The sequence below is a fragment of the Canis lupus genome, chromosome 21 (assembly GCF_003254725.2).
Source record: "Canis lupus dingo isolate Sandy chromosome 21, ASM325472v2, whole genome shotgun sequence".
In the NCBI taxonomy this organism is placed as follows: domain Eukaryota; kingdom Metazoa; phylum Chordata; class Mammalia; order Carnivora; family Canidae; genus Canis; species Canis lupus.
Genome location: NC_064263.1, coordinates 39,459,790 through 39,485,891, shown reverse-complemented (window position 1 = coordinate 39,485,891; position 26,102 = coordinate 39,459,790). Strand labels below are relative to the sequence as shown.

Sequence of the window (26,102 nt, the reverse complement as noted above, 5' to 3'; positions counted from 1 at the left end):
AAATCTACATGGCTAGAAGTTTTTCCATGCTGAAATGTGGGAAAACCTACTGAGAACCTAAAGTTTAAGTTGGTAACATCAAGGGAGCATAAATAGAAGTTTATTAAGAAAGCTAAAGAAAATGAAATGGGCACAACCATTCTGTGGTTTTACTTAAACACAGGCTTTCATATCCATTGAGAGTCCTGGATTTCTTGTTGACTGGTTACTGAAAGAAGCTCTTTTATTTTTCCAGCCATAGTTTAGTGACGTAGGCATTTGCCTTGAAGCATGATGGCCCTGCTGTAATCTCCACGGTTGACTGTATATTTCTCAGCCATGACTATCACAGTTTAGGGTTGCTGTCCCAGATGGATGCTGAAAAGCATTTTACTGGAGTAATCATTACTTATCCTGGTCTTCCTTTTTGCATATTATTCAGTGTTGGTGTCAGGAAGAAGAGGAGGGGATCACCACTACTGGATATGGTGCTCTCTCTACCAGGACCATCTTTTAAATATTTACAAAGGCTTGTCTGAGTGGAATCAGAATTAATGACCAAGAAACAAATGAGTAAGAAGTGATGAATGAGATGAATTGAAATACTGGACAAAACTAGTTGTGATTTTTTTTCAGTTAGAAAGAAGAGTTTACTTAAGATTGCAAGAATGACTCTGAGGAGATTTTCTGTATTGTATTTCATAAAGAAAACCAGAAGTAGGAACAGAAAAAAAAATTCCTTTTTGCCTTCATGTTGAATTTATTGTGGTTGACACTGACAGAAACTTTCTTACTAACCAGGGAGGGATCTCTAGAATTCATCTCATCCATCCCTCTGCTTTCAAGAAGGAATGCATTTATAGAATCTCAATCAATCAACAAATCTTTTTTAGTGCTTACTATTTGCCCCCCATTGTGTTAGCCTTTGTGGAGTTTACAATATTTCATATTTTCCACCAGTCAGACATGAGAAATTCCTTTTTTAAAAAGTTTTTTTTAAGATAGGTCTTTAAAGACCTACAGAGGAGCAAGAGAGGAGGGTGCTGTCAAAAGCAAAGACTAACATTTACTGAGCAAATACTGTGTGTCACGATGCTTTTGTTTATTTTATCTTACTTAATCCTCAAACCAATGGCATGAGGTCAGCATCATTATCCTCCTTTTGCAAAGGAAGGAACAGAGGCTCAGGAAAATGTTTCTGAAGACACAAGATAATAATGGACAATCCAGGTTTTGAATGGAGGACTATACGATGCTTCAAGTTTATGCTCTTTCCACCAAGATGTGCTAATATCTCTTCTGGTCATTATTGGGATCCCTTTCCTTATGGATTTTTCCAAGTCTCCCAAGTCTCTTTGAGCTAAGCAAACAGAAAAACAAAAACAAAATCAGACAAACAACAAAAACAAATTACTTTTTTTTGAGATCAATGGGGGGTTTTGGTGTACTTTGGATTTTTTTTTAAAGATTTTATTTATTTATTCATGAGAGACATGGGGAGAGAGAGAGAGAGAAGCAGAGACACAGACAGAGGGAGAAGCAGGCTCCATGGAGGGAGCCTGATGTGGGACTCTATCCCGGGTCTCCAGGATCACGCCCCGGGGCTGAAGGCGGCGCCCTGGGCCACCAGGGCTGCCCTGTACTTTGGATTTTTATTTGCTGTCAAGGATTATTTAATATTATTCTGTTTTTTCTTAGGGTAATATGCTCTATAATTCAACAGTGAATCATCTCTGGTTATTAGACAGTTAACAGAGTGCCTAGATATATCAGGAGAATAATTGTAGGACATAAACTTTAGAAACTCTGGATGCTGTCTAGACTACTAGTATCCTTACATTTCTAGCATAGTGACATGTATTTTTGTGTGTCTACTGCAAAAATTTATGAGCCATGAATAGAATTTTAATAATAAATTATACTGTGGTTAATAATTAAAGTTAGGAAAAATAGTGAAGGGAAGATTGTCATCTTTCACTTACAATGACCACTTACTATTATGCCTGCAAAATGTATCACACACTGGAATCTATTAAGTATTTGTCTCAAAGTTCTTTCAATTCATACTACAATTTTCTGATATCTCTGCAGATATTTTAGAAATCAGCTTTGTTCTTTGCTCATCAGGAAAATGAAATAGCTGGTACTAGTGGAAAAACAAGTGTTTTGAATACGAGGATGTATAGAGGTCACTGTTATTTAGAGGATTAAGTTACTAGATTATCTTAAACAGTTTCCAAATAAACAATTTTCATTTCTTGAGAAGAAGGCCAAGAGAAATCAGACCCAGGAGTGTGCTTAAAAAATCTCATAGGTTAGACAGATACCTTAATTCTGGCTAAAGTCATGAATGAGGATATGAATATTGAATCTTTTGGCAGGAAATAGCATGTAGCCAATCAACACTAGCATCGCAAGAGCTGGGGCATAATGGTTATTGATGTGGCTGAGTCACTGTAAGTGAGCTAGCAAGCAGAGATGCCCAAGGACACAAATTAGGAACATGAAGCACCTAGTATCCAGGTATCCAAGCACCCATAGGTTAGATAACAAGAGTCAAAGGGTAAACTCTGCTAAAAATGGGAATCAGGACATAAGATACAGAAGAAGCTCTGGATAGTAGGCACCCAGTAATTCAGCACTGATAGGGAGCAAGAAATAGATTACTACCAGTGGTGCTGATATGAGAGTCATGTGACCTCTGATCCTAGAGTAGAGATTGCTTAGTTCTAGTTATCTGCTTGGTATAGCTAGATGAAAGGAAGATTTTTTCTGTATTACACTAAATCTCTGTTGCCCAATATAGAAGTTATTCACCACATGTTGGCTATTTAATAAATTCAAATCAATTAAAATAAAATTAGAATTTAGTTCCTCAATCAGATGAACCACATATCAAATATTTATTACCACATGTGATCAGTGGCTACTGTATTGGGCAGCAAAGATATAGAACACTTATATTATGACAGAAAACTCTATTTGACAATGTTCTATATTATACTAGTCATAAAGGCTAGTTTTGGAGAGTTCTAACACTGTCAAAATGTGGAATCTTCAAGTGTCTGTAATAAGACATCTCTAATACAGTATACATTAAAGAAGTAAAAAAAATTGATATTATGTCAAATTTAGGGAGGTTTCTGAAAATAGGATTTTTGATGGAAGAATTGTATTATATGAAGTTAATTTTGAAATTGGTGTTCATATTTTTTTTACCAATTTGCATATGTTGCAATAAATACAGAGATTTTTTTTTTCACCAAGGAACATCTGTTAAAATCCTGTTGGAATGGATCATAACTTATGTATAAACTGCTGAAATTATATTAAAATCTATTTTTCTCACATGTATACTGTATGCTAGGTGAAGTATATTGGTTTTTGTAAGTTACTTGAAATTACCTCATCTCCACTGATGGCTGTTGGGAAAGTTGATCCTTCTATATTTCTTTCTTCAAACTGTCCACAAGGTTCTTCCCATTTTCAGTGCTATTTTTCATTGTTTTTAATACAGATTTTGTGTGTTTAAGTGTGTGTCACAGAAAGACAAAAACAACACACAAGGAAAGATAGAGAGGGAGACATTAGACATGCTAAGAAAAATGGAATAAAATACAGGTTTTTCCCTTGTCAAAGAAAATTCAAGTATCAGAGAAAAGGAGAACCATTTTCATTTATGTTGGTATCTAACTTTTCTCTAATATCTTAAACCCATGCCCCTGAGAATCACTCCCACTCAATTTTGTGGTTTCTAGAGGAAAATCCAAATCCCTTTGTTCAAAGGTACTAATTTTTTTTTAAGAGTTTATTTATTCATGAGAGACACACAGAGAGAGAGGCAGAGTGAGAAGCAGGTTCCATGCTGCCCGACTTGGGACTCGATTCCATGTTTCCAGGATCACGCCCTGGGCCAAAGGCGGCACTAAACCGCTGAACCACCTGGGCTGCCGAGGAACTGGTTTTTGACTTTGGCATGAAGGTTCTTGAACAGACCTGGTCACTGATATGGTACCAAAAAAATGGGGTACACCTCGCTTGTTGATTCCACACTGGCTTAAAATTAAATAGGCAATTCACAGAAGAGGATGCCTGAATACTAGGGAAATGCAGATTAGAGCAATAATAAGATACTATTTCATATCTATCAGACTGGCAAAGATTAAATGTGAGGAACTGGGATTCTCATAAACTACTTGTAGGAATGTAAGTTTATATATCCACCCTGAGTTTAACTAGATCTAGCAAAGTTGAAGATGCACATATTCTATCAACTAGCAATTCAGTATATATATATATATATATATGTAGGTATACATATCCCAGTATACATACACATACACACACACACACATATATATACACAAACACATATATATATTCTAAAGAAACTCTTGCATGTGTGCAAGAATGTTCCCTGTAGCATTGTTTATAAAGTAATCAAAATATAGAAGCAGTCAAAATAAACAAGAGTTATATATATCAACATGTATGAATTTGAAGACATGAATAAATGAAAAATGACACAAAATTATATATCTAGTATATGATAGATTAATATAACTAAAACATGTAAAAGTACCATAAATATTTTCTTATAAACCCACATATAGTAACTGTGTAAAAACAGGTTTTGAAAGGATAAACACTAAATTTAGTATAATTAATATTACAAAAAATAAAAACAGGCTCTGCCTCAAGGGCACAGGAAACAAACAAATAAATGTGATTTGTTATTATCTGGTATGGAGCCACCCTCTTTACTCAGACTATCCATAGTGCTTGCTCTTTGCTTTACCAACAGAGGCTTTTAAAGTTGCTTAAGCCTCTTTTGTTTAAAGTGTGACTCTTGGCCTCCCCTTGACTTCCTGTTACAGAATGGGTCAGGATATTTGAGTCTTCAGACAGTCAGGTAGAAGAGATTCTTTTTATAAAAATTAAACTTTTTTCATTAATATGGCATTGTAGATAACACCTTCAGGATACCCTACAAATCCCAACCCTATTTTCATTTATTTATATTTTCATTAATTCCACTCATGTGTCCTCAACATTTTTGAGAGGCTTTTATATGCTAGATATTGGGAATAAAAAGATGACTAACAAATGGTTTCTACCCATAAGGAGGTCACAGTTTATAATGGCATAGGGAGATAATTATAACACAGATAATTATAAACTTTTTAGCTCATGCTTTAGAGGATGCTAAAGAGGGAATTCATTCTAATATTATTAAAGGGTTTTTTTTCCCCTTCAAAGTAAATAAAAGAATTATCTCTCAAAGAAAGGGAATCATTTGTATTTATGGATCAGTGTCACATTTTCTTTGGTATTTCAAATCCATAACAACTAGGGTTAGTATTTAAATTTCCAGCCCAGACCTCCTTTTTGAGCTCAAACCTTATATATCCAGTCTTCTACTATACATTTCTACTTGAACACTTTAAATTTAACATGTCTACAATGGAATTCCTGATTTCTTTCCCAGATCTACTGTACCTAAATTCTTTCCCATCTCAGTTAAAAAGCAACTCTGCCCTGGGTCCTGAGGTCACAAACCTTAAAGTTAACCTTGATTCCTCGCTACAAGAAATAGTTTCCATTTATCTTTCTCTATGCCTTTTAAATTCACTCTGTGCACTGAGAACAGTACTGAGTTCCCTCTCTTTTTGACATCCATTTGGGGTCAACCCAGGAGAGGCTCAGGAGAGCTGGGGGAGAGTAAGGTTGGTGTCCTCTTCCTCTTCACAGCTCTTTCCTTGCTGCAGGTTGGTGGTGGCCCTTTCATGACCCTGTCCATACAACTGTATTCTCTAGGTTCCAGCAACCATCCTTTTCCCATATGCTTTAAGGCCTCAGTATGATAACAGCTTCATTCTATAACTAGCTCCTGGGTATATCACTATCCCTTGTTGTTTTCCTTAAAACTTGCTCCATATTTTTGTAAATATTTAATTCTTCTCAAATTACCCAAGTTTAAATGCCACTACCATTACTTGGTCCAGGCCACCAATCTCTCTTGCATGGATTATTGTACTACGCTTTCACCCTTGTCTCCATACAATCTGTTTTCCACAGAAAAGCAAGGTGGATCCTTTTAAAATGTCAGTAAAACCGTTATCACTCTTTGTCTGAAAAGCCTCTAATGGATCCCCATATTAATTTGAATAAAGGCCACAGCTCTTACAATGGCCCAAAGGTCCTACAAGATAGATATGACCCTCTCCTTCTTCTCTAAATTCATCTTCTATTACTCTCCTAAACGAAAGCTGTTTCTCTACTCAAAACACTGCCCTCACCAAAGAAATGTGAGTTTTCCACACCAAACAATTTTTCAACACTCTGTGGACACAAACTGGGTATCCTACAATTTAATTCAATTTTCATATAAAAAAAAAACAGATTTAGCACAGGCTGCCCACACAACAGATTAAAGGCTTAATCCCACATGACTGCTGTCCACTTCCGACACCAATTATGTGTCATGGGTCCCCAGTTCATCCACACTTCTGTCCAAGTTGATTACAAATCAGGAGTTCCCCAAACCCCCTCTTCAGCTTGATTTTTTGTTTTAATGGCTCACAGAAGTTGGGTAAACCCTCTACTATTACTTTTTTGTTATGAAAGATACAAATGAATAGCAAGATGAAGAGATATATGGGGCAAGGTGTGAAGGTCCTGAGCATAGGACTTCTTTTCCCATGGGGTATGGGAAGCTCCACCTTCCTGGGATAAGGATGTATTCACCAACTCTAAAGTTCTCTGGCTGTCTTCATTCAGGATTTTTATGGGGTTCCATTACATAGGTATGATTGATTAAATCATTGGCCACTGGTGATTAAATTAGTCCCCAGCCTCTCTCCCCTCCCCAGAGGTCAGGGGTAAGGTTGAAAGTTCCAACTTTCTAATCACATAGTTGGTTCCTCTGGCAAGCAGCCCATATCCTGGAACTATGTAGGGGCTCATTAAGAATCACCTCATAAACATAAACTCAGGTGGGGTTGAGAGGGGCTTATTATGAGCGATAGACACTCCTCTCACTCTTACTACTCAGGGAATTTCAAGTATTTTTGAAGCTAAAACTGGCGATGAAGACCAAATATATATTTGCTATATCAAAATATCACCTCTTCCTGTTGCTCTTTTTTACTCATGGTTTCTTTACCTACTAATTTCCCCTAACAGTCACACACCTCAGGACCTTTGCATTTGTTGTTTATTCTTCTTGGAATGCTCTACTCCTCAATACTCTCTTGGATCATTTATCTAGCTCTTGCTTAATTAAGTTCTTGCTTAATTGTCATTCTCAGAGAATCCTATCATGACAATCTTATTTAACATTGGAACCTCTTCTACCTACTTAGCTTTTTTTCCCCCATAACATTTGCTGTATCTTAATATACTTTTTAGTTTTTAATTTCTTTATTATCTGAGTTTCCCCACTTGAAGATAAATTGCATGAAAACAGTTTGTGTGAGTTCACTGCTTGACCCAAGGTATATAACAAATATTTACTCAATGAATGATTGAATGAATGTAGTGAATTTAAAAGATGTACGAGAAGCCTATGAGTGTCAGTGAAGACTGAGAAATTGCTTTTATTCTTCTGTCTTCTCACCCTGGCTTCTCCAGTATGCTTCTGCTTCTGAATGGAGGTTCTAGTTAGTTTATGCCTCAAGATCAGAATATCCGTCTGATCACTTATGCCATTAGGCAGATCTCAAATTTGAAACTCAGATACAAAAAGTACCTCTTTTAACTGAACATCAAAAATACCTCTTTTAACTCAAGTAGGCAAGAGCGTAGACAATTTTGTTTCCATTGAAAAAGACAATAGTTCTAGAGTGTGTTTTGCTTCTTAGTATGATTCTTCTTGGCATGCATTGGATATTTTTCAAGGTAACCTTTATATTCAATGAATTTGCAATCCAAAACTTTATTGTACAATATAATAATTTTATTCTTTAATACAAAGAGGAAATATGAGATAGAGATTACTTATTTCTTTTCATTAATGGCAATTTAACTGAGGGAAGTTGTTAGTAACTATCTGCTAAGCAATTTTCTCATATCTCAAATACAAGATTTTCTGCTTTTTTTCCTGAAACATACTAGGAAGCCTCAATTAAGACATCAAAATTTAACTCAGATATTAAATTTCAGTTCGTATTACACAACTGCAAGGAATCTTAGAAGGTCAATCCTATTTTTTTCATTCATCTTTCACAGAAATTTTTAAAAAGGGACAGTTTCTATTATATCAATAAGAATAACTAGACAAGAAAATAGGAATTTCTTTTTTTATTTCTCAGAGAGAGAAAGAGAGAGAACATGAATGAGGTGGTGGGGGAAAAGAAGAGGGAGAGGGAGAAGAAGAAGGAGAGAAGGACTCCCAAGCATGCCCAGTGTGGAGTCCAACAGAAGACTCAATCCCATAATGCTGACATCATGACCTGAGCCAAAATCAAGAGTTGGATGCTTAACTGACTGAGCCACCCAGGCACCCTGTAAACAGGAATTTCTTTGTTTAATGCATTATACTGTTTGTTGACCATTGATATATAAATTATTTCCCGTAGTCTAACTGAATCTGCTCTAACCTTTGTGATGTGTCTTAGGTTTCTGAGTGGAGTTTGAAAGACACATCATTTATTACCAAGACAAAGAAACCATTTATTGAACTTCTGATGTGTGTCACGCATTTTGCATCCTTGTTTGCTAGTTGTTTGGCAGTGTCTCTATTAAATATAATTCACCATAAAATCCACCCATTTAAAGAATATAATTCAGCAGGTTTTTTAAAAGTATTTTCATAGAGTTGTGCAGTTATCATCACCATCAGTTTGAGAATATTTTTATCACCCCAAAGGAATCCCTTATCATTGAGCAGTCATCTTCCATTTCTCTCCAAATTTCCCAGCCCCAAGTAACCACCAATCTACTTTCTATCTCTATAGATTTGTTTATTCTGGATATTTTATATAAATGGAATTATACGTGTTTTTTTGTGATGAGCTTCTTTCACTTAGCACAATGTTGTCCAAGTTCATCAATATTGTGGCAGATATTAGTATATCATTCCTTTTCAAGGGCAAATAATATTCCATTATATGGATCTATGCCACATTTTATTAATTCACTCATCAGTTGATGGCCATGGATTGTTTCCATTTTGGGGTTATTATGAATAACGCTGCAATGAACATTATATAAGTTCTGGTGTGGATGTATGTTTGCATTCCTCTTGATATGGACCCAGTTCCTTTTGAGGAACTGCAGACTATTTTCCAAAGCAGCTGCACCATTTTTCATTACTACCAGCAGCGTATTAGAGTTCAAACTGCTCTATATCTTCACTCTCTTTTTTAACAATATTGAAAAATATTTGCTTATCAATATTTAACAACAGTTATTCTGGACAGATACTATAAACCTTATTTCATATATGAACAAACAAAGGCTCAGAAAAAGCATAAAAAATTGTCCAAAACCATAAAACTAGTTTTTAACTCAGCTCTAATTCAAAACTCATGCTTTTTATTCATTCTTAAATTATATTTTTTCCTGGAATAGTTTTGAGAATCATTTACATTTAGCACATATTTGAGTGCTTCCTATGTCTTTGGAGTTGGGAAAGCAGTTAACTCAATTTACTTGTAGTCTGATAAGACTAGAGTCTCAGAATTGTTTACATATAGGTCAGCAATTTTAGGTCTATTTTAATACTCTTAAAAATTAATGAAGACCCAAAGAACTTTTGTTTATGTGGCTTTTGTCTATTGACACATTTAGTATTAGAAATTAAGAAAAATTTAAATAATTATTAATTACAAAGTATACTGTAAGTTGATATTTAATAAGATTATTTTTTAAATCAAGAGTTTTTAAGTGAAACTGACATTAAGAAAAGTACACGTGCACTTGTGATGAGCACTAGGTATTATATGTAAGTGATGAATTACTACATTCTACTCCTGAAACCAATACTACATTATACACTAACTTGAATTTAAATAAAATCTTGGAAAAAAATAAAATGAATAAAAAAATACATATGTGTGGTTACAAAGACTTCAGTGACCACTAACTAGTACAATTCTGTCACTGGCTTGATTTATGATAAGGCACTAGTAATTCTACTTATCATTGGCTTTCCATCTTTATCATAAATGCCAATGCAGTGAAAAAGACAAAAAGATCATAGTAATATTATAACATAATTTTATGCATATAGCATTCATATAAAAGTGGACCCTGATGATGTTCAAAATGCTTTTTGAAAAGTATGGGTCAAGTAATAGATGTAAATATAATGGTAGTGAGGAGAACAAAACTTCTCCCCCGAAAAAGTTATATATTTATTTTTTAAATCTTTGATTATTATTCAGTATACACACAATTATTTAAAACATTAATTTAGAAGGAACCTAATTTCTTTAAATATCTTCTCACCTCAAATCCCATTCCCTTAACTTTCCTTACGTGATTCTTAGCAGAAATTTTTTTCTTTATGTTAGGAAGAAATAACTTATAAACAATTATGTGCCCTTGAGTGAGAGATATTTTACTCTTTTTTTAAATGCATGATTTTATTTAGTCTGTCTATTAATAACAAATATTTGAGAACATGTAATGATATTAATGGAACTCAAGTTCAACTTAAGTTTTTTACCTTTCAGTATTGGGTATTAATAAGAAAGATAGTCAAAATAATTATGGTCAAAATTATTATGTCAAACACATATTAAATGTTTGGTGTTAGTCTTAATCAAATTCAATTTTTGGTGTCAAGTTATTTGACTGCAAGAAAGAACATTTGGTTGACTTCACTAAATAGAATATCTCTTAATCCTGAGATGATCTTTTCCTTGGTATTTCTTCTGCTGTTGATTATTAGCATATTATTGACCTTTGATTGTATGAATGAAGATAAATGGAGATCTACTCATCATGTTTATTCCAAATGATAGTACATAACCCATTACTGTAGTAATGAAGAGATAGACAGGTCATGAAACTGCCCAATATTTTTGAGGACATTAGATTTAGCCCATGGAGTTTAGTCAAGATTCAGAAATAAAAGCCCTTATGACATATGGTACGTAGCCAAATTGGGAGCTTAAGAAAAGAACAAAGCCATAAATTGTTCTCTCTGTCAATGGTGATGGTGAATTTTCCCTGTAGCCTTAGACAGTCTCATTGCATTGCAGCCAAGATGGATGGGGAATGGGGCCTTCCACACACCTTCCTTGGGTGTATGGTGAGTGTGGGTGTTGAGATATTTTGTCCCTAATAGTTCTAAGAATTGTATAGCATCACTTATCACTGTACATTATTGTACAACAGAATATAGAAGTATATAAAGTTATAACATAAAATTCTCTCTTTGCTCTAGCCCCTGCTAGCCTATTTTAAAAATGGAATTTTTAAAATAAAAATGTTGCAGCTTGCTTTTTTTTCTTTAATATAGATTTATCTCATTTTGAGGGATGAAACTTTTGTCTGTTTTTCTCACTAATCTGCAGAATTTAGAACAATACATAGAAGATGCTCAGTAGATATTTAATTGAATGAATGAATTCTTTACATTATCTTCAGAGATGTTTGCATAACATACCCAGATCAATGAAGAATAATTTGTTTATCCATTCCTCTATTGCTAAGGATTAGCGTATTTCCAGCTCTCACTTTTAAAGTAACACTACAGTAGAAAAAAATGAGTGGGAGAATGTTTGCAATATGAATAGATGAGACCTGAAAATGTGACAGTGAAATTACTTTTCTGGGGAATTTTACGTTTTTAGTGAAAATAATGTGTGCATGTGCGTTTGTGTTTGAGGTGGGCAGGTGTTAAAGTTGGACAGGAAAAGTGAGAAATGAGGTTAGATGGGCAAACAAGTACAAGATCATAAAGGGGTATGTAAGCCATTTAAAAAAGTCTGGGCTTTATTAGTGGAGAACCTTTGAAAAGTTTAACTGGGTGATTGATGGGACCATGCCTGAATTTCCAACTACCATCTTCATCCTTGTGGATGTTGGAATAAACTGATATTTTGTAGTCAATGAAAATGTCTAATATTAGAACTTTATTAAACATTTAGAATAAAATATATCATAATTCTATATCATGTAACTTTTTTAATAATAAATTTATTTTTATTGGTGTTCAATTTGCCAACATACAGAATAACACCCAGTGCTCATCCCGTCAAGTGCCCCCCTCTGTGCCCGTCACCCATTCACCCCCACCCCCTGCCCTCCTCCCCTTCCACCACCCCTAGTTCGTTTCCCAGAGTTAGGAGTCTTTATGTTCTGTCTCCTTTTCTGTATATCATATAACTTTTATTCACTGTTGAGATAGATTCTAAACTTTTTTTAAAAAAATGATTTATTTATTTATATTCCAGAGGGAGAACATGAGTAGCAGGGGCAAAGACAGAGGGATAAAGAATCTAAAGTAGACTCTATGTTGAACATGGAGCCCAGTGCAGGGTTCAATCCTACAGCCCTGAGATCATGACCTGAATTGAAACCAAGAGTTGGACACCCAACTGACTGTACCACCCAGGTGCCCCAGGATAGATGCTAAAATGGATTTTTAATAATAGACATTATATGACTATATTGACAAGTATTTATTCAATATTTACTATGTGAAATCACTGTTTGAAGTGCTTCATGTGTATTAACTTGTGTTAACTTACTTGATGTATACAATACTCTGTTGTTATTCCAATTTTATAAAAGAGATCAGTAAGATTAAAGTTACAGTTAAGTTTTAAAACTAGGCAATCTGGCTCCAGAGCCCATGCTCTTAAACACATCTCCATACTGCTTCCTATATATTCCTAAAATATATAAACAAAACCTGTAAACTTACATATGAAACTATGATAAGTCAAAAATTAAGTTATATTTCATTTACAGAATGATATAAGTTCAACTTACGTATTCTTTTATTCCAGTTTTTTTTTTGTAAACATAAAAAGACAAAAATATATTTTGTGAGTTAGTGAATTTGCTGGCCAAACTAACGTTAATTTTAATGTCACATTGTAAAAGAAGGAGGTTTTTAAATGTGGTGAGGTTACTCTCAAAGTTAACTTAAAAAAAATCACATCTAAATAGTTAGTGCTGGGTTGTAATACGATGTTAATCTAATGAGTATAGATGTCTTGTCAATCAACAAGTGGCTGTAAGGCAACCAGAGTTTATTTGTAGTCTTAAGGATTATAACTTAGGAGACACAGAATCCTCTGAAATTTAAGGTGTGCTTGGAGTTAGGAGGGGGGAACGCAGTTTTATAAAAGCAAAAACCATGAGGTTACATAACTTATTTTGAAAGAATTATGATTGGTGCTGGCAAAATTTAAACTATGTAATACACAATTGGCTATTTAGATGATAGGCTTTCCCATTATTTCTATTTCAGTTCAATTTGGAAGGATGTGTTCAAGGAGGTGGTGGAGTTGCAAATGACAAATTGTAATTGACAAAAGTCAAAGTTCATGGTGTTCCGACAGTTGAAACAGGAAATATGCATATAGCTCTACTTCCTTATTGTTCTTTTGACTCTGTTTTGAATGACTCTCTTAGCAATACTTACTTCATTTTGAATCCTGTTTCACATGTAACTGTCCACAATATGTTTACATTTAAGTTCGTGGTCACATAAATGATTTTTTTCTCATGCTACCAAGATGCTAATGAACTTTACAGATACAGGCAAGATGGAATGATTTTCATAAAAAAAAATTAAAATTTCAGAGAGAGTCTATAGTCATGGAATATTTCTAGATTATAACCTATAACTAGAAGTGTCCAACACCCTCATTTTACAAGTGGTGAAATGGAGGCCCAGAAAACCACTTCCACAAAGTGGCAAAACTAAAACTAGAACCCAGATATCTGGGTTTATAATCCAGTCATTTTCCACTATACAACTTCATAATCAAAATTTTTAATATACTCTACTATTTCTTATTACACACCTTGCAAATCAGAAGATGAGCATCATACTATGTTTGAATTTTATTTTTTTCTATTTCTGTGACTTTCTATATACTAGCAAGCAATGAATTCTTACTAAATATATGCTTATGTGATTTATCCTGACCTCAGCTTGAGAGTTTTATCTGTTAATCTTAACAAATTTCTGCATTTCTGTTGTCCTACACTCCCAAAATCCACTGATTTTTTAAAAATCCCTTTTATGAAAAAGAGAGAAAGAGGCAAATCAAGAAACAGACTCTAAACTATAGAGAACAAACTGAGGTTACCAGAGGGAAGCTGGATGGGAGGATGGGTGAAATAGGTGATGGGAATTAAGCAATGCACTTGTTGTGATGATCACGGACGGTGTGGTACAGAAGTGCTGAGTCACTATAGTGTACACCTGAAATTAATATTACTCTGTATGTTAACTAACTAGAATTTAAATAAAAACTAAACAAAAAAGGTACGTGCAGATTTTCAACAACATAGGACATTGGTGCCCCTAACTTGTGTTATCAAGAGACATCTATAGTATGTGATCATACTAAAGGAAAACATGCTAAAATTGCCAGTTAAAAACAGATTTAAGTTAGATTGCCTTTCAGATCTTTTTGTTCTGCCTGTTTTTTCACAGTGTTATGCTACTTTTATTTCACTTAACATTATTACATGGCATTTTTTCATTTTTTAGAGGCTTTTCCTAAAATTGGTTAAAAATCTGATTTGCCTCTGTGTGATCAGCACCCACATGTAGATAGATCTGTTCACTTCATTTCACTATAATTGGACTTTCCATTTGTTTTCAGTTTTTCACTATCATCAGCGTTGTTTCAGTGAATATTTTTAACACATAGATTTTTATCCTGAGGAATTTAAGACTAGTGTTCTTTATATAGCTCTTGCTCTTATTTAGTAAAAGGCGAAAGATTTATGCGATCTGAAGAGAAACCAGAGCGTTAAAGGCCATTAGGGGGCAGCCCGGGTGGCTCAGTGGTTTAGCACCACCTTCAGCCGGGGCATGATCCTGGAGACTCAGGATGGAGTCCCACGTCCGGCTCACTGCATGGAGCCTGCTTCTCCCTCTGCCTGTGTCTCTGCCTCTCTCTCTCTCTCTCTCTCTCTCTCTCTCTCTCTCTCTCTCTCTGTGTGTCTCATGAATAAATAAATAAAATTAAAAAATAAAATTAAATTAAATTAAAATAAAATAAAGGCAATTAGGATCTGGATAACCCTGCAGGTGCTCAGGTTTTCAAATACATGGGCCAATGAAATGCAAAGATTCTTGTGGTCCATAGTATTCCAATTGTTAAATTTGATCAATGGTGGGCACTGAAATCTTGCCAAGTCCATATGTAACTGTTTTACCTATGAAACATCCTGATTCGCTGTTTCTGAAAAGGTGTCATTTGAACTCTGATTAATCTCTTTAAACCAACCCATATGAAAACTTGTATGCTGAGGTTCCAGAGTGAAAGTCTTAGTATCCTCGAGCAAGTTGTACTTCTTAAGATATTTACTTATTGATTGCTTCTATCATTGACTAGCATCTTATTGTTAGATTACCTGATAGACTTGAGGAAGTGAAAATGCATTTAAAGAAGAATCAATATTACTTTTTAAGTGGATTGAGGAAAATGATTCCTGAAATCAACCATCTTCCAAAAACAGTTTAAAGTGGATGATTACACTTCATTTGGTTTTTTAAAAGGTGGCATGTTACAGTGGAAGGAGTTCTGATCAGGACTTCTATGGTCTCATCATAACTTGAATTACCTTTCTGACATCAGGCATATCACTTTCCCCTTCTGGCTTTCAACTTCCTGATTTGTAAAACTTGGTTGTTGAATGACTTCTTTGATTCTTTACAACATTGATTTTCTGAGTCTGTGATTGTTTAAGTAAGTATACTTTAAAAAAGACATTTCAAATTATTTTCTAATAGATAAGGTGAATTTTTGACAGATCACCTACAGATGTAGATTAACGGTGGTAGAAACAGTGATGGAAAATATGGAGAACAAAAAACTGGGTTGATTGGGAAAAATGTGATATATTTTTTTCTTTCTTTCATAATGCTCCCTTTCTCCCCTTAAAAAGCTCAGCTAGGCAATGAGCTTTGTAACAATTGTTTGCTTATGTTCAAATTGGAAAATACATTAAGCTATATCCATATACACCAACACACACACACACACACACACACACACACACACACACTCCCTTCTAGTTTTCCTGTTTTCCAGTGTATGAGGTCAACCTGGGACTTCAGGCTGGGGAAAATAAGCACAATGTTACTTTAATGCTGATGAGAGCTGTGAAACTTCAAGATAAGAAAATACATTCTCAGAATATTAGTCTAGAAGAATTGGCTGTTTTGAAGTGGAAAATAAATAGTTTTGAAGTTAAGGTTTAAGATCTGGCTATGTGATTTTAAGTAAATCTTGTGTCCTCCCTATCTTTTTCTTCATTTGTAAATTGGCAATGAAGATAATGATAGCTGTCTTACTAGGGGGTTTTAAGGTTCAGAAAATGTAATGTATGTAAAAGCACTTTCTAGTACCTTTTTAGTTGTTTTGACTTATATTACATCGAGCTTATTTTCATGTACAGATTAGCTGAAACAATGTTATCATTCATGTCTACTCACCTTATATAAACTAAATATTTAATAATTTTATATATCCATTTTAACAATAAACTTTTAGACTAAATAAGGCTATTTTCATGATAGACTTGTATCACTTTACTAACTCAAATAGAAAGAAGGTTAAAATGAGTAGCCTAATACTGAATAATTCCTTATGGTAAACTTTTATCTTGGTAGAGTTACTAACTTGGTAGAATTTCTACCATGGTGTTTACTTTATAATGATAATGAATGATAGTAAAAATAATATCACCTCACCTTGATGATGATTTCTTGGGTTGCCAGAGTAAACTCTTATTGGCTCTTTCCAAATTCACACCAAATATCTATTTAATTACACTAGCATTGTAGTGGTTTAACACTTGCCTTTGGATCTACAGTTTTGAAATTTCTTAATTGATGTTCACCTTAGTATCTTAGACTTTTTTTCTTTAAAAAATGGATTTCTGCTGCCTCAGATGTAACTTTTACAACTATGAATTAACACTATTACAACTTAACTCAGGTATCCCTATAAAGGGATGCCTGAAAACTCAAGGAATGGCAGAAACTTTTTTCCCAAATCACATAGAGTAGATTTTACTGTATTTTGGTGTTTGCTTTTTTTTCAGTGCCTTTTAAATCTTCACCTGATTTAGATACTTCAGGTTTGTTTTCTAAGATTGTATATATATATATATATATATATATATATATATATATAGAGAGAGAGAGAGAGAGAGAGAGAGAGAGAGAGAGAGAGAAGAGGGAGAGGGTCCAGGATCCTGGGATTATGACTGAGCCAAAATCAAGAGTCGGTTGCTCAACTAACTAAGCCATCCAGGCACCCCTAGACCCTTCAGTTTTTTAATTATTGATGGTCTTTATAATTAACTATATAAATTACATCCAATTATAGAATCATAGTAAGAATTAAATTTCATTTAGAACCCCTTTTAATCCCACTATGCTTGGTAATGTCTGGTTAGAACTGCCTATGCATAAGTTTGAAAATATAGTTTAGGACTCAAATGTAGCTCAGTTCTGGAGGTATAGGTGGTTTCTTTTCATACTCCTATTAATATAATTTGGGAATTAATTATTTTTCTATATTAGGAAGAAATTTGGTAAACAATGTTGCTGTTAATTTCTTAGAAAATTAACTGTAAACTCTCTGGAATGATTGTAAGCATGTAGATTTTCTAATACTGTTTTGTAGAACTGGGGGAAATACTTTTCCCATAGAATTACTCAAAGGCCATTGACTCTGTGGCTTTTGTTGATTAAAAGTCTGGTATGTATTTCCAAAAATTTGGTTGAATTTTCAACTTAAAATAAAGAGGGAAAGTTTTATTTTACTTTATGCTAGACAAGATTTTCCATTAGTTTTCCTTTAAAATAATTTTCATTATTTCTTCATTGGTATAACCCAAGGCCTTAGAATCTTCAGAAGCAAATACAAGTTTTTCATTGATTTATGTGTTTGTATATTTATCATATGAAAGAACATGTACTTAATATCAAAATTAAAATTTATGATATAATGCTATAAGATTTAGACATTTTAATATTCTCATCATTTATAGATGGAAATTTTTGTGTTTTTTAGTTAATTACTAAGTAAAATTATAAGCTTGTCTCTTCAAAATGAGAAAAATTAGCATGACCTTATATCTCTTTAACTGGGAATTACATTTCACGGAAAACTATTTCTGTGAATGTTATATTAAAAATTTCTCTTCAAAATACTTGGCAAATAAAGAGCATTTGTACAAGCTTTATAAGACTTAAGATTATATTGTTAAGTTTACTCTAGATGATAGGTCTGTTATACCTATAATTATTTATTTTGAATTTCTATATGTGTTCAAAAGTGATGAGTTGAGCCCAGTTATTCTATAACATTGCATCAACCATATTTCAGGCTTACCAACAGTATAAAATTCCATATTTCATGGAATTTCTATGAAGTTTATCAACTCTAGGGTTCTATTTATGTAACATTGTTTGGAAACTGACATTAAGTGAGAATATGTTAAGACTATGTTTGAGCATACCTGGGATTGCCTGGTTTACACCTGTGTTCTTGATGTAGTCATTCATAGCGCCTCCATTCATTTAACAAATGTCCTCATTTGGATGATGAATTATCTGAATTAATTCATATAATAGAATTCCTTTCAATAAGTATTCATTGAAGACTTGCTATGTGTCTAGAACTGGTTTAGGTGCTGGGGAAATAGCTTAGTAAACAAATTGAAAGACAAATAACATTATCAAGTAATTCAGAAGATTATGTCTGTTATTGTTGCCAAAACAGTGATCAGGTAAATTGTCTTTGTCATAGAACATAACAAAAATAAAATATGTCATTTGTGCATAATAATTGAGTACTTCTGGAATCCCAGCACATTAGACAGAAAGATAATAAGATATTACCTCATACCTGTCAGAATGGCTAAAATAAACAACACAAGAAACAGCTGGTGTTAGCAAGAATGTGGAACCCTCATGCATTGTTGGTGGGGATGCAAACTGGTGTAGCCACTCTGGAAAACAGTATGGAGTTTCCTCAAAAAGTTAAAAATAAAACTACCCTATGACCCAACAATTATACTACTAGGTATTTACCCAAAGAATACAAAAAATAATAGTTCAAAGGAACACATGCATCCCAGTGTTTATAGAAGTATTATCTACAATAGCCAAATTATGGGAACAGCCCAACTGCCTGTCAACTGATGAATAGATAAGAATAAATACAGTGGAATATTACTTAGCCATAAAAAGAATGAAAGCTTGCTATTTGCAGTGACACAGATGGAGCTAGAGAGCATTATGCTAAATGAAATAAGTCAGTCAGAGAAAGACAAATACCATATGATTTCACTCGTATGTAGAATTTAAGAAACAAAACAGATGACCATAGGGGAAGGGAAGGAAAAATAAAATAAGTTAAAAAGAGAGAGGGAAGCAAACCACAGGAGACTTTTAATTATAGAAAACAAACAGGGTTGCTGGAGGGGAGGTGGGTGGAGGGATGGGATAACTGGGTGATAGGCACTTGATGTAATGAGCACTGGTGTCATATGCAAATGATGAATCACTAAACTCTATCCCTGAAATTAATAATATACTATATGTTAACTCAATTGAATTTAAATGAAAAAAATTTTAAAAATAGGTGATGGAGATTAGGGAGTGTACTTGTGATGAGCACCTGGTGCTATATGGAAATTTTGAATCACTATATTGTACACCTGAAAATAATATTACACCGCATCTTAACTAACTGGAATTTGAATAAAAAGTTTAAAAAGAGAAAAATTAGGTTGGGAAAAAATAATAATAAAAACAAAAAAAGAAAAAAAGAAACAGACAGAAAAGACAGAAAGCAACCTATCAACATTTTTAAAAGAGATTAGAGATATGTTGGAAACGTGTCAATAAGTTGTGTCAGGTAAGAATGTGTTGTTTTTATAAAGTCAATGAGTAGTTAAAATTGTTCAACTTTGTTTTAAGCTTGTAGGTGTAGGGGAAACAAATTGCAGATATCCGTTCAACATATTTATAATTGTTTTTGATACGTAAAAAAGAAATCTAAAAGGAGGTTACTTATAGTTTGTTAAAGTTTATTAATACGCCTATTATTTTCTTAAACAAACTATGGAAGGTGAATCAGCTAAACAAAATCTTGACTCGAGTAGGTATATAAAATATAGTGCGAGAAAGCTGGGAAGGAGGCATAGACTTTAAAATATTGTGAGACACTGATTTGGATCAGTCTATAGCGATAGAGTCAGGGTCATTCTTCCCAGTGGAATTTTTTTTAAGGATTTTATTTATTTATTCATGAGAGAGAGAGAGACTGAGAAATAGAGAGAGAGGCAGAAACATAGGCAGAGGGAAAAGCGGGCTCCCTGCGAGGAGCCTAATATGGAACTCGATCCCAGATCCCTGGGATCATGACCTGAGCCAAAGGCAAGATGCTCAACCACTGAGCCACCTTGGTAAATTTTGAAATTCAACCAAAGAATGGATTTTGTCCATTGAAGAGTCTACTTTTTAAAAAACATTCCTCTAGGGCAGCCCCGGTGGCTCAGCGGTTTAGTGCCACCTTCAGCTCCGGGCATGATCCTGGAGACCTGGAATCGAGTCCCGCATCAGGCTCCATGCATGGAGCCTGCTTCTCCCTCTGCCTGTGTCTCTGCCTCTCTCTTTCTGTGTCTCTCATAAATAAATAAATAAAATGTATTAAAAAAAAATTCCTCTAAAAAAGCTTTGGTTGCTTAAGCACAGCTGAATGAGTTAGCTTATCAACTGTATGCAACTCTTTTGGCAGTTCTTTCTTTTGGCAATTAAGAACTAGAACCTCATCTCTGATTACAGTGTCTTGGCATATAATTCAATTCTATTGGAAGAAGGTGATGTTAGAAGGGTTAATACAACAATATAAGTCCCTCTGAACCGTTTCCTGTATAATTGCTCATCCATATAGTTTATGTAGTCTTTCAGTTGATTCTACCTCATAAATTGTAGTTGGTGTTCAGAGAAGTGTTGAAATTGTTTTCATGCAATTTGAAATTTAATTTCTAGGTGCAACATCTGAGTATTTTCCTTTTTTTAAGGACTTATTAATTTTATTTTAAAATATATTTTTTAAAAGATTTATTTACTTATGTGAGAGTGGGAGGGGGTAGAGGGACAGAGGGAGAGGAAGAGAGAGAATTTCAGGCAGAACCCCCACTGAGCATGAAACATATGCAGGACTCCATCTCACAGGCCTGAGATCATGACCTGAGATGGACGCTTAAACATCTGTTTATATAGACTCAGTCTTCTTAGTTATTAGACTTTATTTATTATTTACAAGATTTTAAATAGCATTACATTGTAATTGTCCTAAATATCTATGAATAAAGTAACCTTAAAAAAAGGCAGAAGGACTTCATGAAGACTGTATGAAGTTATTGTCTTAAACTAGTTGTCATTTTTTTCCCCCTAGAAACATTTGTGGTTTACCAGAAAGAGTTTGGGCTTGGGGATCAGATCTTTTGGTTTAGAATTATAGCTCTGTTGGTTACAAGCTGTTATCTTAGACATATTTTAACCTTTTTGCCTCATTTTCCCAAGTTTGTTGAAACAGATAAAAATGCTAATACTAACCTTAGTGTATAGGAAGTATTTGGACCATCATATGTGCTCAAAAAATGTTTATAGTATCTGAATCTACATTTCTTTAGCTTTTCAAACTTCATTATTTATCTCTTTTAATTGGATTCGATTTTCTATTGCTTATATAGCTATGGAGATGATTATTAAGTTCAGTCAGTTAACACTGGAAGCAACTCAGATATGGCTGAAATATTGCCGAAGTCTAGAGCAATTCCATCTGGTTTGTTAATTGCTATGGCTGCCTATCTCTAGTCTGAGAACTAACAATTCAGACAGAGTTGGTTATGAGTTCATTTCAACTTCACTGAGCACAAAATAAATGGCAGGCCCCATGGTTAAAATCTGTGCTTTGTCGTAGAGATGAATATGACACAGCCTGCCCATCAGCTGCAAGCAGTCAGTTAGGACTGCCCATAATGGCCTATCATTTTGCTCTTCCTCCCCACCACTTTTCTATATAGAATTAGGAATCGAACAGATTCTTACCTAATTCACAGCAGAAGTTTTAAACCTGGATGGGGAGCCAACAGAGTCTAGCAGGAGGATGCATTTGAGATCTGTGTATTTGCAGAGCCTGTTACCTCTGCCATTCTTCTGGGACTACTGATGTTATAAGGTCTTTTATAAGCAAAGTTCTTTTTTAATATCACCCTTAAATGTAATGATTGTAATCGTCTTCTTGTTGCCTTTTCAGACGTTTGTCTCTTCAAAAAGTGGCATCCAGCCCTGCTGAGGTTATTTATTAGCACTATCTCATTGATTGTGGTATTCTATTCCTCACAAGGCTCAAATATTAATATTTTTTCCTTTCTTGCCTCTGGATCAAATGGCCAGCTTTTGCTTTCAAGTTAAAAAATTAGAAATCCTTATTTTTCTTCATGTGACAATTGTAAAACCATAAACGTTTTGAAGTTACATTTGAAATGATTTTTATAAACTTCTTTTAAAATTCCATTTGTAACCTGCAATTGTTGTTTGAAGTTCTCCTAACTCTTTTAAAACCTTGAATCATACTTTTCTATGCATTTGTAAGAGAATGTCCCAGTATGAGAATAAGAAATCCTATTTGTGACTAAATTGATTTTTTATATATAGGCTGAACAAACATAATTTGATGTTTAATTTTTTTAAAAAAGGCTTAAAAATATTTAAAACATTTTGTTCATGTTTACATTAGCATGTTAAAGATCATCCTGTGATGGGACACCGGTAGTTATTTCTGGACTGAGGTTGTAATTGTCTTTCTTACTTTCTTTGGTTTTCCTTAATATTTGTGCCCTGAATATTATGGATTTTACATGGGAAACATTGGATAAACTTCAAAAAAGCTTTCTGAATGTGATGTGTTTTTATAATAAGATGATGATAACACCTATTACACCAGAAATCATTGTTAAAGTCAAAACAGAGAATGAAAAGAATTTGCTACTCATCCAGATGTATTCAGCTATGAAAGAACAATCAAAGAAACTGTGATTTCAGAATCGGTATGAAATTTCCATTTCCATTTTCCTTCCACAAGCTCATCTGAGTTTGTAATGGGTAGAATCTGTATTATTAGTCACTTATCTGGTCAGATACTCAGTACCATAATTCGGCAATCTGTGAACTATCTGTGATTATGCAAAAACACAAATAAGCAATCTCTCTTAGTTGTTGTTTCAGTTTTGTTTTAATGTAAAGTTTTTAGCACACCTTCACATTGCAGTCTTAACACTAGCAACAGCCAGGTCCACTGGGATGTGCTGATACCTATAAACACTATGGGAAGAAAAGGTGGTCTGGACTAGGCTCTCTAGGTTGCTGATCTAATTGGGGGCAGACCTGAGGTAGGGATTTAAGGAGGAGCCAAAAAGGCCACTAAAAGCTAGAGAACAAGCCAAATCAATCTGTTAGAGAAAACTAAAGTTTCAATATTTGAGAGTTCAGGTTTACTTACTAGGTCTGGTGGAGTTTAAACAGGAATCCAGATGGGGAGGTCTCAATACCAGGAGTTTAGAATTTGGAGGAAATAAGATTAGATGGAAAATAAAAGAGAGAGAGTAAGAGTATGAGAGCATGAGATTGGATTAGTAATGGAAAGTAACTATAAACAATGGTAGATATTTGTGTCTTATGCTGAAAGGTCAAAAACGAGCTTTGTGCTAGCGGGTTGAGCTATTTTAAAGAACAAAAGGTATCATAGATCCTTCCCTAGGTACATTTTTGCATTTTAGTAAGGACCTCAGGAAACATTGTATTAAAAACAACAATGACAGCAAAAACTCAAAAAGAATTTCAACTACTTTGGGTGAAGTTGTCTTGAGAGGGTAGATCATTTAGGATACTGTTCTCCATTTATCATATGTTTAAGAGGAGAGACTCTGGCTTAACTGCCTGATTTTGAATCTTAGAAATATGATTTAATCACTTAGGACTTGGGCAAATTGCTTGACCTTTTTATGCTTCAATTCTCTATCTATGACATGGAGATAACAACGTGATCTACTACAGAGGATTTGTTATAAGGAATCAATGAGTTGATATATCTCTCTATATATAGAAAGCTCTTCCTAACACAAAGCAGATGCTATGTAATTTTAAGCAATTATTATTGTACAATGAGGTATATTGGGCTAGGGCAAGGATTCCCTTGATTTACACTAGGCAAGTTGTAAATACACCCTGGAAAGGGGCAATAATATGTATGGCGTGCTCACACAGGCAACTATCCTAAGCCTTAGTAGTATCAGATTCCTCAGTCCTTGCTAGGAAGACTTCCTAGACTTCTCCAGGTGACTTCCTCTTGGCTAGTATCTGACCATCTCAGACTGCCACCACTAGGAAGTGCTAGGAACACTTCCTAGACTTCTCCAGGTGACTTCTTCTTGGCTAGTATCTGACCATCTCAGCCTGCCACCTTAAGGCAATACTACACTTGATGTGTGCAAATATTTGAGTGTATTTCTCAGCCTCTCATTGGTATTGTAAATTTTGTATCTGGAATGTTTGGGAGTGCCATGGTCTGCATGATCTTTGTATTTGGGCTTGAAATGAGGAGGCCATACACTTGTTAAGGAAATAGGGTTTGGGGAATAAAACATAGCAGAGGATCTTAACTGCCAGACTGAGTGTTAATTTCTTGAATAACTCCAGGCCTATCACTTAAATCAAGATCTATTTTTACATCTATAAGTTGTCAAAGGTCAATTTACTCACCTCCTTTGGTTGTCTAATGGCTTAGCCTACCTTTTAAAATCATTTTGTAAACAAAGCCTTACTGAGGAGTTGTGTATTTCTATGCCTTACATGGCATTAAAATTCTAGGTCCCTTAGAGCATTGCTCCTAACTCTTAGACATTCCCTGCTATATATTCTAACTGCGACGTAAGGGAAGATACCTCTTCCTTCACCTCCAGATTTCCTTAGGTTAGGAATCAGAAGACTTGAATTCATATCCAATCCAGTGCCCTAACTTGGTCAAGTTTCTTTACTTTTTGAAAGCTTAGTTTTTTTCATCCGTGAAATGGAATTGTTACAATGCAATTAGGATGAAAATTAAATAAGAAAACACATGAAATCTTTTAAGACACTTCTTTGTTAAATAAGAGCTGTTTTTCTTATTCTCTTCTTTCCTAGCTCCTAATTCTGATGAGACTTCTCCAGAAAGAACCAATCTTACACAGCAATTATTGAAACAAATTCTTTTGGGGTTTATTCCCCCCTGAAGGGGCAAAGAATTCCATGTTTCTGAAAGGCCAGAAATGATTATTTCTCTGTGTAAATGATGGAGCTGTAGCCATTGACCAATTATCATCCATAGAGAACAGTAATGTATAGGCGGCCTGTCTTATACTGAAGGAGGGATGGTTCAGGATACCTTCATTTCCGGATCCCAAAAGGATGGGCTAATAAAGCACAATGGGCTGAAGGCCCAGCTGTGAGGTTAGGAGCCTAGATGGCAGAACTCCATGGATTGTTCTTGCTCTTTTGGGATCTGCAACATGAATAGACCTCAGTTGATCCAGGAATAGACTTCCTTTTGCAGCTAGAGAGAAAGGAAGCTGAAGGAGAGGTGAGTGTGCCTGGAATAGACAGGGGAGTTTGATCTTAATTTAGGGAGTTCCTGGGTATCCTTGTCTTGTTTGTACACAATAGATTTTAATGACTTTTAAAATGAAAGTTGTTTATATTTTAGGAAGGAAATTCTCATACATTTGGTGAAAAAAAAAAAAAAAAAAAAAACCCGACAACCCAGAAACAACCAAAAACAGCCGGTACCACGTTCCATGAGCCACATTTCCTGTGTAGTGGTCCCTAAGTGATTCCGAAGAGCACAATTGCTGCA

General features: G+C 34.5%; 1 protein-coding gene and 1 pseudogene across 36 annotated transcripts in view; one reads left to right on the top strand and one right to left on the bottom strand.

Annotated features, from left to right (window-relative positions):
* Positions 1 to 26,102, top strand: part of SOX6 (SRY-box transcription factor 6) — a 665,863-nt gene that overhangs the window by 432,976 nt on the left and 206,785 nt on the right. The window lies entirely within an intron of this gene.
* LOC112667306 (phosphatidylinositol N-acetylglucosaminyltransferase subunit P-like) lies at positions 10,754 to 18,703 on the bottom strand (annotated as a pseudogene).